General features: G+C 32.2%; 1 long non-coding RNA gene across 1 annotated transcript; it reads left to right on the forward strand.

Moving 5' to 3' along the window:
- Positions 1 to 10,193: 10,193 nt before the first annotated feature.
- Positions 10,194 to 10,890, forward strand: LOC141842758 (uncharacterized). The gene is made up of 4 exons (XR_012602986.1): positions 10,194 to 10,270; positions 10,391 to 10,444; positions 10,544 to 10,609; positions 10,680 to 10,890. It is a non-coding gene; the product is annotated as an uncharacterized LOC141842758 (long non-coding RNA).
- The last annotated feature ends 1,862 nt before the right edge of the window (positions 10,891 to 12,752 follow it).

Genomic DNA, 12,752 nt, shown 5'->3' on the forward strand with positions numbered 1-12,752 from the left:
ATGCATGGATTATCTGACAGTTTAGATTGTTTGATTTCGACTTAAAAACCTATATTGGTTTCTTCAGTTGGATCAACACCTAAGGTTGCCCCAACTGGGGCATTCTCACCATCTTCCAAAATGGAAAGACCTCTCAAGGACTTACCTACCAAATATCTGGTCCAGTTGATCGGTTTGAATTTCTCTTTCTACTTAGTATTCAATTGACCCACCAGGACTTCCTTACTTGATGTTCAAGTTCAACTGACCCATCAAGTACTCTGCTAAATTAGTTCATCTGATCTTTTACTTGGTGTCTGGTCCTTCTGATCCGCTAAGACTTCTAATACCTAATGTTCGGTATTCCAACCCATTAGGATTTTCCAAGTTAAATGACCTACACACTTAGCTCACATATGAAACACATAATATCTAACTTTAAATCCTTGTCAAACATCAAAATACAAGTTTGATTATCGGTTTGCTTGCACCAATAATTTTCTTCTTTTTGATGTTTGGCAATACTGTTTAAAGTTAGAGAAATATACCTTTTCTAAAATAATTCTAACATGCTTTTAACAAGATGTATACTTTAACTCAAAGCATTTAACAGAAGAGTCATGATCCAGATCTAACCATGTGGGTTGAACCTTAAACAAAGGAAGTAGGTGCTCTCGTGTCTGAATCAAGAGGATCAGACACCATGCAGAAGTCTCAGTAGGTCGGGTAGACCGAGAGATAGAAAGTCCTGGTGGGTCGATGATTCGGACATCAAACGGAGGCTTTCCGTTTGATAGGGGTATGTGGTCCTTTGTTTGAGGGGGAGGGATTGTTGGGTTGCAAGGGTGCAAACATAGCCCCACATCTAAAATACATGGAAAATATCATGAGTTTAAAAGGATGGAAGATATCTCCATTGGTATAAGACCTTTTAGGGAGAGCCCAAAAATAAAGCCATGAGGGCTTAGACCCAAAATGGACAATTAATATCATACCATTGTGGAGATGCGGGCATCCTTGGGGACCCAACAATAACTTATCAACATAAACAAAGAGTAGCAAGTCATAAGTGCATGCTTTAAGTTGAAAAGTATAACAAGCTTAAACTTGACTTTCATTAATTTTTTCAATTTTCACTCTTAACCCAACTTTAAACTCTTTTCTCCCCCTTGACACACATCAAAATAGGGATCATTGTAAGTTTTTTAACCAATTTCAAGAAAGATTTGTAAAGTAAGAACATTATATATTTTCCACGACAAATATGTGATTTTGCAAATATATTATTCAAAATAATACTAATGCATTTTTTAAAATATTCTTAAGTCAATAATACATTTTTCAAAATATGTCTAAGTCAAAAATTATTTCAAAGTCTATTTTGAAAACAATTTTTTTCAAAGTAATTCTATAAAATAATAATTTATCTAAAAACTATCCTTAAGGAAATGTCTAACTCCTTTTTTCTTTACTCAATGAATATAGAATGATCAATGAGTTTAGTATGGAGTTAGTCACTTTAGTGATCATTTTAAGTTTAGACCCCTTGGTTTATTTTGATGCATTTGTCTACATCTAGAACTAGGAGTAGATCCTAAACATCTCACGCTTATCTATGTGGTTCAATACACAATCAAGTTAAACCTAGGTGTTGTGAGATGCGAAAGACTGCCTAGATCTATGGGTTCATGAATTCTACGATAAAGCCTAGGCTAGTTCCTTTTGCATACTTATAAAATATCATAGCAGTATGTAAAAACAAGATAGTATGTAAAAACAGGAAAAATCATATTACAAAACTCATTCCTAATTATCTTCTTAGAGTGTTGAATTCAACCTTAGGTAAATGTTTAGTGAATATGCTAGTCAAGTTTGATTTTAATTTAACATAGTCGAATACAATATTTCCTTTCACTACATGATCCCTAACAAAATGATATTCAATCTCTATGTATTTTGTTCTTGAATGATGCACAAGGTTTTTGGTTAAGTTTATTGAACTAATATTATTAATAAATGTTTTGACATTTTTATAATTTAATTCAAAATCTTTTAAAGTATGCATCATCTATAATAATTGTGATACACATTCACCCATTGCTATATATTCTGCCTCAATTGTAGATAATATAACACATTATTGTTTTCTACTAAATCAACTGATTAGTGATGGCCCCAAGAATTGATAACCACCACTAATACTTTTTCTATCCAATTTACAATTGGCACCGTCTGAGTTAGAATATCCTCTAAGTTCAAAACAATTAGTTCTAGGATACCACATTCCTATATTTAGTGTTCATTTAAGATATCTAATTATTCGTTTACCTCCAGTTAAATGTGATTCTTTGGCATAAGATTAGTATCTTACACACATACCTACTACAAATAATATATAAGGTCTACTAGTAGTTAGGTAAGGTAAACTACTATTGCACTTCAATAGTACTTTCATTCAACAGATTTTCCTTCTGGATCATTATCTAACATAGTGATTACTGCCATGGGTCTTTTTATTTCCTTAGCATTTTCATTCAAAAATTTTTGATTAGTTCTTTGGTATATTTATTTGATGTACATAATTTCCATCCTTAGTTTATTTTATTTGTAATCTTAAAAAGAATTACAATTCACCTTATTTTTCCATTAGACTTATAAATTATTTTAAAAATTAATTGTTGGTTGATTCAAAAACTATATCATCTACATATACTTGACCTATAAAAATATCTTTTGCAAATACTTTGACAAATAATGTTGAATTAATTTGTCCTTGTTTAGAATTTTTAAAAACCAAGTATGTTGATGGTCTTTCATACTAAGCTCTTATAAGAGTTTGTTTTAAACCATATTAAAGCAATTTTTTTTAATTTGAATACATAATTTGGATATTCTATGTTTTCAAAATCAAGTGGTTGACTAACATATACTTCTTCCTTAACTAAAATATACTTAATCATACATCAAAACACTGGGTTTACTGTGGTGCTCCCAACACCAACAATCTCTCCCTTTTTTATCGTATGAAAACTAAGTTAAAGTTAGTTATAAAATAGTTTTATATAGCAAATATGATATTCAATATATGACAAAAGATAATACTGAATTCAGTCATACATAAATAATAAATTTTAAAATCTCCCCCTTAATCACAGCTCTAAATTTATGTTAAATTCTTAGAAGGAGAAATTAAAAACTAACTTTTAATTTTCCTTAATTTTCTGAAGAAATTAACTTTAAACTTTCCTTAATTTCTCTCCCCCTTTTTATACATAAAAAATTTAATACGGAGAGAATGCTTTTCAATTAGGAAAATAGGTATGTATAATAGACCAAAGAAAGTTAAATATGATAGTCAAACATGCATAAGTCAATATCAAATCAAAACTAGTCAAAATATGTCAAATGTCAAGCAAGTCAAACAAGCTAAAAATCTAAAAAAAACTCAATCAAAGCATAATAAGACAAAAAAGCAGTATGAGTCAAATGTTCAATCAGTCTATTTTGTATAGTCCAAGTCTTCTTCTAAGTGTACTAAACTCAAATTCTATTAATGGTTTTGTTAATATATTAACTATGTTATATTTGGATTTAACATATTTTAGTTCTATGTTACCATTTGTTATATGTTCTCTAACAAAGTGATATGTGTTTGGTTCTAGAGTAATGTACAAGATTTTTAATTAGATTAATAGAGCTAATATTATCAATTAGGACCTGAATCTTTTTATAATTAAGTTCATAATCTTTTAGTGTGTTTATTGTTGGTGCAATCAACCTTCAGAGTTTTGATATTTGTTTGACAATATGCTTTATGGAGTTTGATCAAGATTGACTCAATTAAGAGAGAAATTTAGTCAGGTTAAGGTTAATCGGATGACTAGTAAAGGGAAAGGTCCAGTTAGGTCATGGTTGACCAGATAGCTAGTAAGGGGCAAAGTCCAAGCAGGTCAAGGGTGATCGAATGTTTGGCAAGAGAAAAAACTCTAAGAGAGTGAACTCTAAGCAAGAGAAAAAACTCTAAGAGAGTGAACTCTAAGCAAGAGAAAAAATTCTAAGGGAGTGAACCTTAAGTAGTGAGAAGCCTTGAAGAAGTAAACTCCAAGCAAGTAAAAAATCCTAAGGGAGTAAACCTTAGATAATGAGAAGTTTTGGAAAAGTAAACTCCAAACAAATGTGACTGAAACAAGGTTTCTAAGTTGGTTGATCTAAGTACAATGTTTTACATTACTATTTCTATCAGATTGAGAAATAATGAGGACGTGTCTCAGTTGAAACAACCTTAGGCGTTGATCTGACTAAAGAAACCAATGAAGGTTTCTATGTTGAGATCAGATAGTATAAATTGTCAAATAGTCCATATATACATAAACTATTCTAACTATCTTTGTATTGTACTAACTTTATTTTGTAGGAAAAATAAAGTCTGAAATCAAAGGGTAGGGTTGATCGAACCAAAGGATTTAGTCGACCAGTCCAACCAAATAGCACAGATCAGATCGCGGTCAAGCCTAAATGGAAACAGAGATTTATTCGATTAATCAGGAAGATCAGTTGACTAAACAACTTTAGAAAGTACGAATCAAATGAGATCAAATCGATTAGCAAAGGAAATTCTAGAGATCAGTCGACCGAACAAGTGGATTTCACAAGATTGATCAGATTAGATCGGAGCACACAAGGAAAGAGGAGGTTCAGTCGCCTGGATGGTTCAGTCGACTAAATGGGGTTCAGTTAATTGGATAAAGCCTATAAAAGAAGCCTTGGGATCCAAAACTCAAAATCAATTCTGAATGACTAGACTTTCTCTTCTGCTATTCTGTTCGTGCGTGCAAGTGCTGCTATCAACACGCCGAGAGCCTGTCCAACAACCTATTACGAAGTTATATTCCTTAGTTATCAGTAACTTTATTACTTGCATTTAAGTAAAGAGGATAGTAGGGTGTTACTATTTTCCTCATATTTTGTATGAGCTTTCCTCCTTCGAAAGTTTTCGGAGAGGAGATCATTAGTGGATTGCCTAATCAAAAACGGTCCAAGGGATCGTGGGTCTTATAATAGCAGTCGTTGGACTGTGAACCAAGTAACCGCTTGAATCTTTTATTTTAGTTTTTCGTTACATCTCTGTCTTGGTTTTGTAAAAGAAAAGAAAGGTTTTAAACAAGTGAGATTTATCCCCCTCTATCGCATACTTCAGTCCTACATTTATGATCCACAATAGTTGAGTTATGCATCCACCCATAGCTACATACTCTGCTTCAGTAGTGGATAGAGTCACACAATATTATTTTCTACTACTTCAACTGATTAAGGACTGTCCAAAAAATTGACAACTTCTACTAATACTTTTTTTATCTAACTTATATCCAGTGTAGTCTGAGTCAGTAAATCCAACTATGTTGAAATTATTTGTTCTTGGATGCCATAATTTTACATTTAAGGTTCCTTTTAAGTACCTAAGGGTTCTTTTAATTGTTGCTAAATGTGACTCTTTAGCACAAGATTTAAATTTTGCACACATACCTACTGCGAAAAGTATATTAGGTCGACTAGTAGTTAGACATAAGAGTCCACCTATGACACTTCTATAGTATTTAACATTACCAACTTTTCCACTTGGGTCACTATCTAATTTTACATTTAGTATCATTGGAGTAGCTAATTTCTTTGAGCTTTTCATTCCAAATCTTTTAATTAGTTTTTTAGCATATTTAGTTTGATAAATATAGATTCCTTCTTTAGTTGTTTGACTTGTAACCCTAAAGAGTAATTAAGTTCTCCTATTAAGTTCATTTCACTACAATAATTTTAAAACTTACTTAAGTGATTTGAGAATTCTTGAAAAGTAACAGTGTGATTGAGTAAATTACCATCAATTAATCCCTAAAGCATGTTGACAATAAATAAGAAACATCTAGTTAATCATCCTCGAACAATAGTTTGTCTTCTTCCAAGCTCATATGCAATTATTAGTTTCATATCAATTTCCTTTTAGTATCATTCTATATTTTGAGAAAGACTAAATCAGTAAAAAATATCCAAGATTAATTGACCGAAAAAATTGAATATCTAAAGCCAATTAAAAAAATAAAAAATTATATTTGTCGATAAAAACTAATCTCTCTCATGTCATTATATTCTCATGGCCCTAATAAATACAAAATCAATTAAATCAAATCAACTATGGACTTTTAAGATAAATATGATTCAATTAATTTAACTAAACTTATAAATAAAAAATATATCTATTTTCGAATTTTTAATATAAAAATTTAAACTATCTTTTTTTTTTTTTGTGCCGTTTTATACCTCTCCCCGCCCCCCCCCCCCCCCCCCCCCCCCCCCCCCCCCCCCCCCCCCATCCTCTCCTCAATTGCTTGTCTTCACCTCTTCCCCTACTCCTCTTCTTCTTGTCTCTCTATCTGCTGTTTTGAGCTTGAACTGAGAGGAAGTTAAGGATCGTCATCGGAGGATGCAGGGATGGATGTACGTTGTTCGATCGAATCGCCTCGGGTTGCAATACTCGAGGAAGAGGTACTCCGTTCTTGAAGACTACTCCCTCAAATGCTACAAGATGTGCTAGGTTCGAACAGAGGTATTTCGGTCGCTTCGAGGCTCTTGGTATCTTAATACGCTTCTCACTTGCATGTATTTGTTTAAGTGGGATTGAGCAACTGGTATTTCTCTTGTTTGGGATATCGCTGTTCACAGGGAGATCGGAATCAAGGTTCTTTGTATGGTCTCCTAGCGAATATCTGTATTCCCCTCATTTTAGTTTGTTTCTTAGTTTTTTGGATAAGGGAACTGTGTCGAGAAGAAATCGATCAGCGAATGTGAGATCTTTAACTGATTCATGCGTCTTAGATTTCTCGAGCAAGGATGGTGGGGTAGATCGTATAAAATTTGAGCTGTGCGCTGTGACAGTGTGCTGTAGCATGCATGGTGGGGGTGCTTCGTTGCTAACCGGACATAAGGTGTGGGTGGGGGAGCTGAATATTTGATAGGTAGGAGACGGTGACACATCGTGACTGCTAGCAAGAAAAGTCTAATGAAGTAGTATTTTCTGTGAACGTGGTCACTTATGCAATCCTGACAAAGAAATCGGGTCATAGCTTACACTTTTGATAAAGTTTCTCACTAGAAATTTATTATTTTTCATGGATTATCAGAAATATGGGGAAAAAATATCCTTGTACAACAAAAACCAGATGGCCTCTACTCTAGCAGGGATGCAAACTCGTAATTGTTTGAATTGCATTTTATTCATATGCCCCATATGGTGGGCGTTCTTTCCACTCTTCATGAAATTGAGTTATTTGCTAATTAGTGGATGAGGTGATCAAACAGGACAGGATGAGCCAGTGCCAAACATCTTTCTGAAGATGTAGCAGCTGAGATCAAACTGTAAATGATCTATAATTGCTGAACAATTTAATTTTTTTTTCCCCTTAAACCAATATTTATATGTTCACAATCCGCATCATGTGTAGTAGTCAATGCAAACAAAGACCTTCCTTTCTACCTATTTTATACCACAGGTACATTAGGCATAAACACAATGACCTTACCTCTTTGGTCAGGGGGATGGAAAATAGTTTTAGTCTTTTCTTAAATTGTTTTAATATATGGAATTTTAGGATAATTAACATTTTCTTTTAAACTAATGTATCATAGCTCATATCGGCACATGGTTTATCCACTTTAGATTTAAACTCGAATGTCCTCATCATTGATGATCTATATTCAGCGGTTAGGTTTTGTAGGATGTATTCAATCCAATAGCTTGCTAAGGCATTAATAAATTTGCACTAAGTAGCTTGGGAAGAAATAATCTATTTACAGTGGATCTACATCTTGACCCTAATTAGTTTAGCACTAATCATTGTGTTTAGGTGGATATATGTTTGTCCTCAGTTTGCTAATTAGGAAAGACAAGATGTTAATGTTATAATCAACTAATTTCTTTCATTTTGTTCTTCTAAGCTCCACTGTGCAACATCTTTTTTGGCTATTGGTTAAATTATTTAAATCTCCACAACAATTGAGTCTGTTTCAATCATGCTTCTGAAATATATGATTCTGTCTGTGAAGCCTAAAATGACCCCCCATGCATATAGAATTGGAACAAACAACACTAGAAGAGCAGTAGGTTATAGTTCATTCCATACCCACCATGTGGACAATCAATGGTTTGAGCATGGTAGGGTAGGGACTGAGTAGAGTTAAAACTATAGTTTCACTAACTATATTGATTTTATACTAAATTCTATATGAGACAAGTTATTAGCAAAGTGGGAATATGGTAGAGCATAGGATTGCTCCATCATAGAGTGATGATGGGAACAAGAGGAAGAGAAGCTTATTACGAAATGCATTGGAACTGTCATCATTTTTATTGGAATGCCATTGATGATTTTGTCATTATGCTTGTTCTGAACTTATGCCATGTTATAGTGTAAGAGCATAAGAGTAAGAGAAGCTTGTTACAAAGTTCATTGTAAGTATCATAATTTCTATTGGAATGCTATTGATGGTTTTGTTATTGTGTCAGTTCCAAACTTGTGCTATGTTACAGTGTAGGAGTATAATGGCCCAACTCACCTGATATGGTTAGATGACACTGATTTTTAAAGCCTTGGATTGATATGTGTTCCTAGATGGATTTATTTCAACATTATCATGCTTTCATTATTGCAATCATGATAGTTGGCGGGAACTCACAATAAATACCACAATAATGTGTCATGATAATTGTTGTTATGATAATAGTGAAATTATTTTCATTATTGCTGATAAATGAAAAGTTTTTATCAAATTTTGGTATCTATTTCATTCAAGTTGGGTTTCTTATTTCTATTGTTGAAAAATAACTATGATGTTAGTGTAATTTTAGCAAATTCTGAAAAATTATAATGGGATACCACCTTAAGTTGAATGAATAAGAAATTATTTTTAGAGATTTAGATTAATATCAATGAATTGATTATGATATTATTCTTAGATTAGACATGAGGTATATTTAGAAATGTGTTTCATTCTAGATATTCCTCTTGAAGTATGTGAAAATTTTCATGTACCCTTCTAGTTCAAAATGAGTGCCTTTATCCATCTTTAATTCCCCTTATGGAAATTTTAAATTCATAAAGAAAAAATTCTTGTTTTCATGCATAGAAATTGTAATGAAAGCTATTGCAATTTTAATTTTATAAAATTTTATATGGAGCTAAATGTTGGATTATGAATCGAGTACATGAGTAGAAGATGATAGTTGCAAAGATGAAGATGTTAAGGTGGATATGCGGACATACGAGGATGGATAAATAAGAAATGAAAATATTAGAGAGAAAATTGGAGTTAAACTTTGAGGGACATATTTAAAATAGTTTGGACATGTATTTAGATGATTAATAAATGTCCAGTTAGATGATGTGAGATCATGACAAATATGCACATTAATCGAGGAAGAGGGACAATAAAGAAGATTTGATCAACAATAATCATAATAATATAAAATTTATTTAAATATATTTAAGGATAGGTTAGGACATCAAGTCCAATAGCATAGGAGGATCCATATAGTCAATCCCACTTAGTAGGATAAAGACTTAGTTGTTGTTATAGAAGTTTTTACACAACTCTATTAACCTAATTTCTATTTTCTTTATAAGTGATGTTTTAGGATAATGATTATATTATCCCAGCTAAATCATGAGATAGTTATGCTTCATGAATCAATCAGTTGGAAATACACGTACACAAAATTAGTGTAGTATAAAAGAATTTGTTTTAGATGGATATCTGGTTTTATTTGAATCTGCAAAAGTACATATATTATTATTCTTGCGCATTTAGTTTTAGTCATAATGATAAAGTGAGAAAAAAAATTCAAAATGGATCAATAGATATCACAGTTATACAAGTTGAATCAATTGGGGCCATGCAATTGAGAGGGGTAAATTGAGACCAAAGAGGTTTCCACTTAGGATATTTTAAAAGATTATATTAAAGGATATCTAATAACATTGGCATTATTTATAATTTGTATTTACTTAATATTCAATGGTAGCAAGAGATCCATGCAATCTCACCTATTAGTTGGTTTAAGAAGGGCATTTTATTCCATGTTGTTGGTTCTGAAATTTAATCAACTAAATATTTTATACCTTGTTCTTGAATTTTCCACTTATATCTTATATGTGCAGTTTTGTTATCTCAGGATCCTATTAGAAGTGCAATTATAGACTCATGCATACGAGTGACAGATAATGGGAGAGAGTTTATGCACAGAAATGTAAAAGTTTAAATCTAAATTATTGAATTTCCATAAACTTATTTTGTCAATTTCGTTATACTAAAAGGTTGATTATTACTAGGATTTTTTACTTTGTTGTAAGGATGGTTGTATTTGCAGGCTTTGTATGTATTTACTCTTTACAATGCTTCTGATCACAAAGATCAACTTAAGGTGTGTATGGTTTTAGTCCCTTTTGAAAAACATCTATTGATAATTTTGTTGTTGTTCCATTACTACATATATTGATATTTAAAATAAAAAACCATGCAGTTAGGCACTAGAAGCTCAGAAGAAGCAGCTAGGTGGATCAGATCTCTTATGGAAGCAGCATTGAAGGTGTATTGACCTTCTTTTTAGTTTATTTGTATCCTTGATGGAGGTAAGGAACAAGCTTCAAAATTTTCAGGATCATCCAAACAAAGAGGAGAATGTTGTTGCATGTTCAAGAAAAAGATGGAAGTATTTTAGGTTCTGCATCTTCACTTTTCACCGTTTAATTTGCGCCACATGTTTGTGACATATGTGTCTGTCTGAATGCTATTGCTGATAAATCTCATGCATCAACATTATCATGCTTTCATTATATTTATTTTTCTTCACAAGGTTTTGTGCTCAAACTATCCTTTTGGAATGAAAGAGGGCCTTCAAAGATTGATTCATCTAGATATTAATGTGTGGTGTTATGCATGTAATTTGTATAGCTTGAATGTCTTTCAGGATGTTGGGCCTAAAATAAGCTAAGTGTACCTGATAATGGATATAGATTTTGAAACATATGGATTATTTTCACTTCCTAGATTCTTATTCTCCATGAGCAAGATGTGCATAGGTTCTCGTTTTCCATTCTAATGACTCTTGGAAAGAATGAAAGTTATGTTGCATGGAGGACATGAGACTATCTTAATGATTAACAGGAATGCCATAGGAGAAAAATGATAATAGATTTTTTCATGGGTATCAATTGCATATATCCTATTCTGGTATGATATATTAATTATTTAATTGCTTGAGTTGACTTTATTTTTTCTTCCAATGTGGCACAACAATTTTCATTGCCAACTTATGGGTTTATTGTGCTTTGTATGGAAAAAACCATATTAATAAAAATTGTTCCTAATTTTGGGTGTTTCTTATATTCTTGAAACTTATAAACCGAACCTTTTTTACTATCAAATTAAAACTATTGTTTACGTCTAGTATTTCAAGTGTTTGCTTGAAATTTTTATAGCTTTATTTTTTTGTTCGTTATGGATCCATGATCTTCTTATATTGGAGAGGAAGAGGATATAATTGAGAGAGAGGAAAAGGATATATTTTTTTCTCTATATTTCTCTATATCGCAAATGTCAGGTACAAGGGGTATTTTCAAGAGGAGAATCTAGATACTCTAGATTAATGAATGTTAATTTCCTAGACTCACATACAATGAATGTGATAGAAGAGGAAAAATCCTTACTCTTATTCTAGATACAATGAATGTATTCAACCCATTCATATTCATATCTAGAATAACTCAAATATAGTTATTTTTCATAAGAATCTCATAATCCTTTTCAACTACCAAGTAGTTGGCCAAGACTTAGAATGTTACTCCTTAGTTTCGGCACAAAGATCATTTTATGGTTACCATCTTTGGAAGAAATGAGAATTGTACATGTGGATTTTAAGAGTCTCCAAAAGAAATAGTGTCTTCACTTTCTCATCAAGTGCTACGAATTTATCTTTCTATCCACACATATAATTGCTTACACCACTATCCAAGTACCACAAGTTGTTATCACCCTTCTCTTCTTTTATGATTTGTAGCAACAAAGTTGTGACTTTGGTTCTTGATTATCACTGGCAAGATTGGCCTTTTCTTTAATACCATTAGTAGCACATAACATTTCAAGCATCATGACCCATTTTATGATAAGTATAGCATTCAACTTTAGATTTGTTATACCTTCTTCCATTTGAAGTTGGATAATAGCCTTACCCTCTTCCTCTTATCCTTCCATGATCTCTAGGTTATGGTTGATTTCTTCCTTCATGATTAGAATTGTCTTTATTGCCTCTACTAGTCCAATTTAACCATACCCACATCCTCTTTCTTGTCCTCGTCCACGTCCTCTAAAATAGTTGTTTCCTCTTTCATCATTCTTTAATATATTCTTGACTTTGAGAACTTGCTCCAATGGCTCTTCTTGTCTTCTCTTGATCTTTTCTTCATGGGCTTGTAGTGAATCCTTCAATTCTTCAATGGTCATCGAGTCTAAATCTTTTGTTTCTTAATGACACACAATATAATGAAATTTAGTAGTCCAAGAATGAACTTCTATCTTGTCTCCATATTCACAAAATATTTTGGTGAGAATATTACAATTTGATCTTGTGTCTTCACATACTTGAGTTGTACTTTCTTTTTACTAATACTTTCTTTAATGAAATGATACTTAGTATCTAATGCACTTGCTCCTGTCATGAAAAATAGGATTCT

This window comes from Curcuma longa, chromosome 12 (assembly GCF_044706935.1).
Source record: "Curcuma longa cultivar G26 ecotype Majalengka, Jawa Barat chromosome 12, ITB_CL_G26_1.1, whole genome shotgun sequence".
NCBI classification, from domain to species: Eukaryota; Viridiplantae; Streptophyta; class Magnoliopsida; order Zingiberales; family Zingiberaceae; genus Curcuma; species Curcuma longa.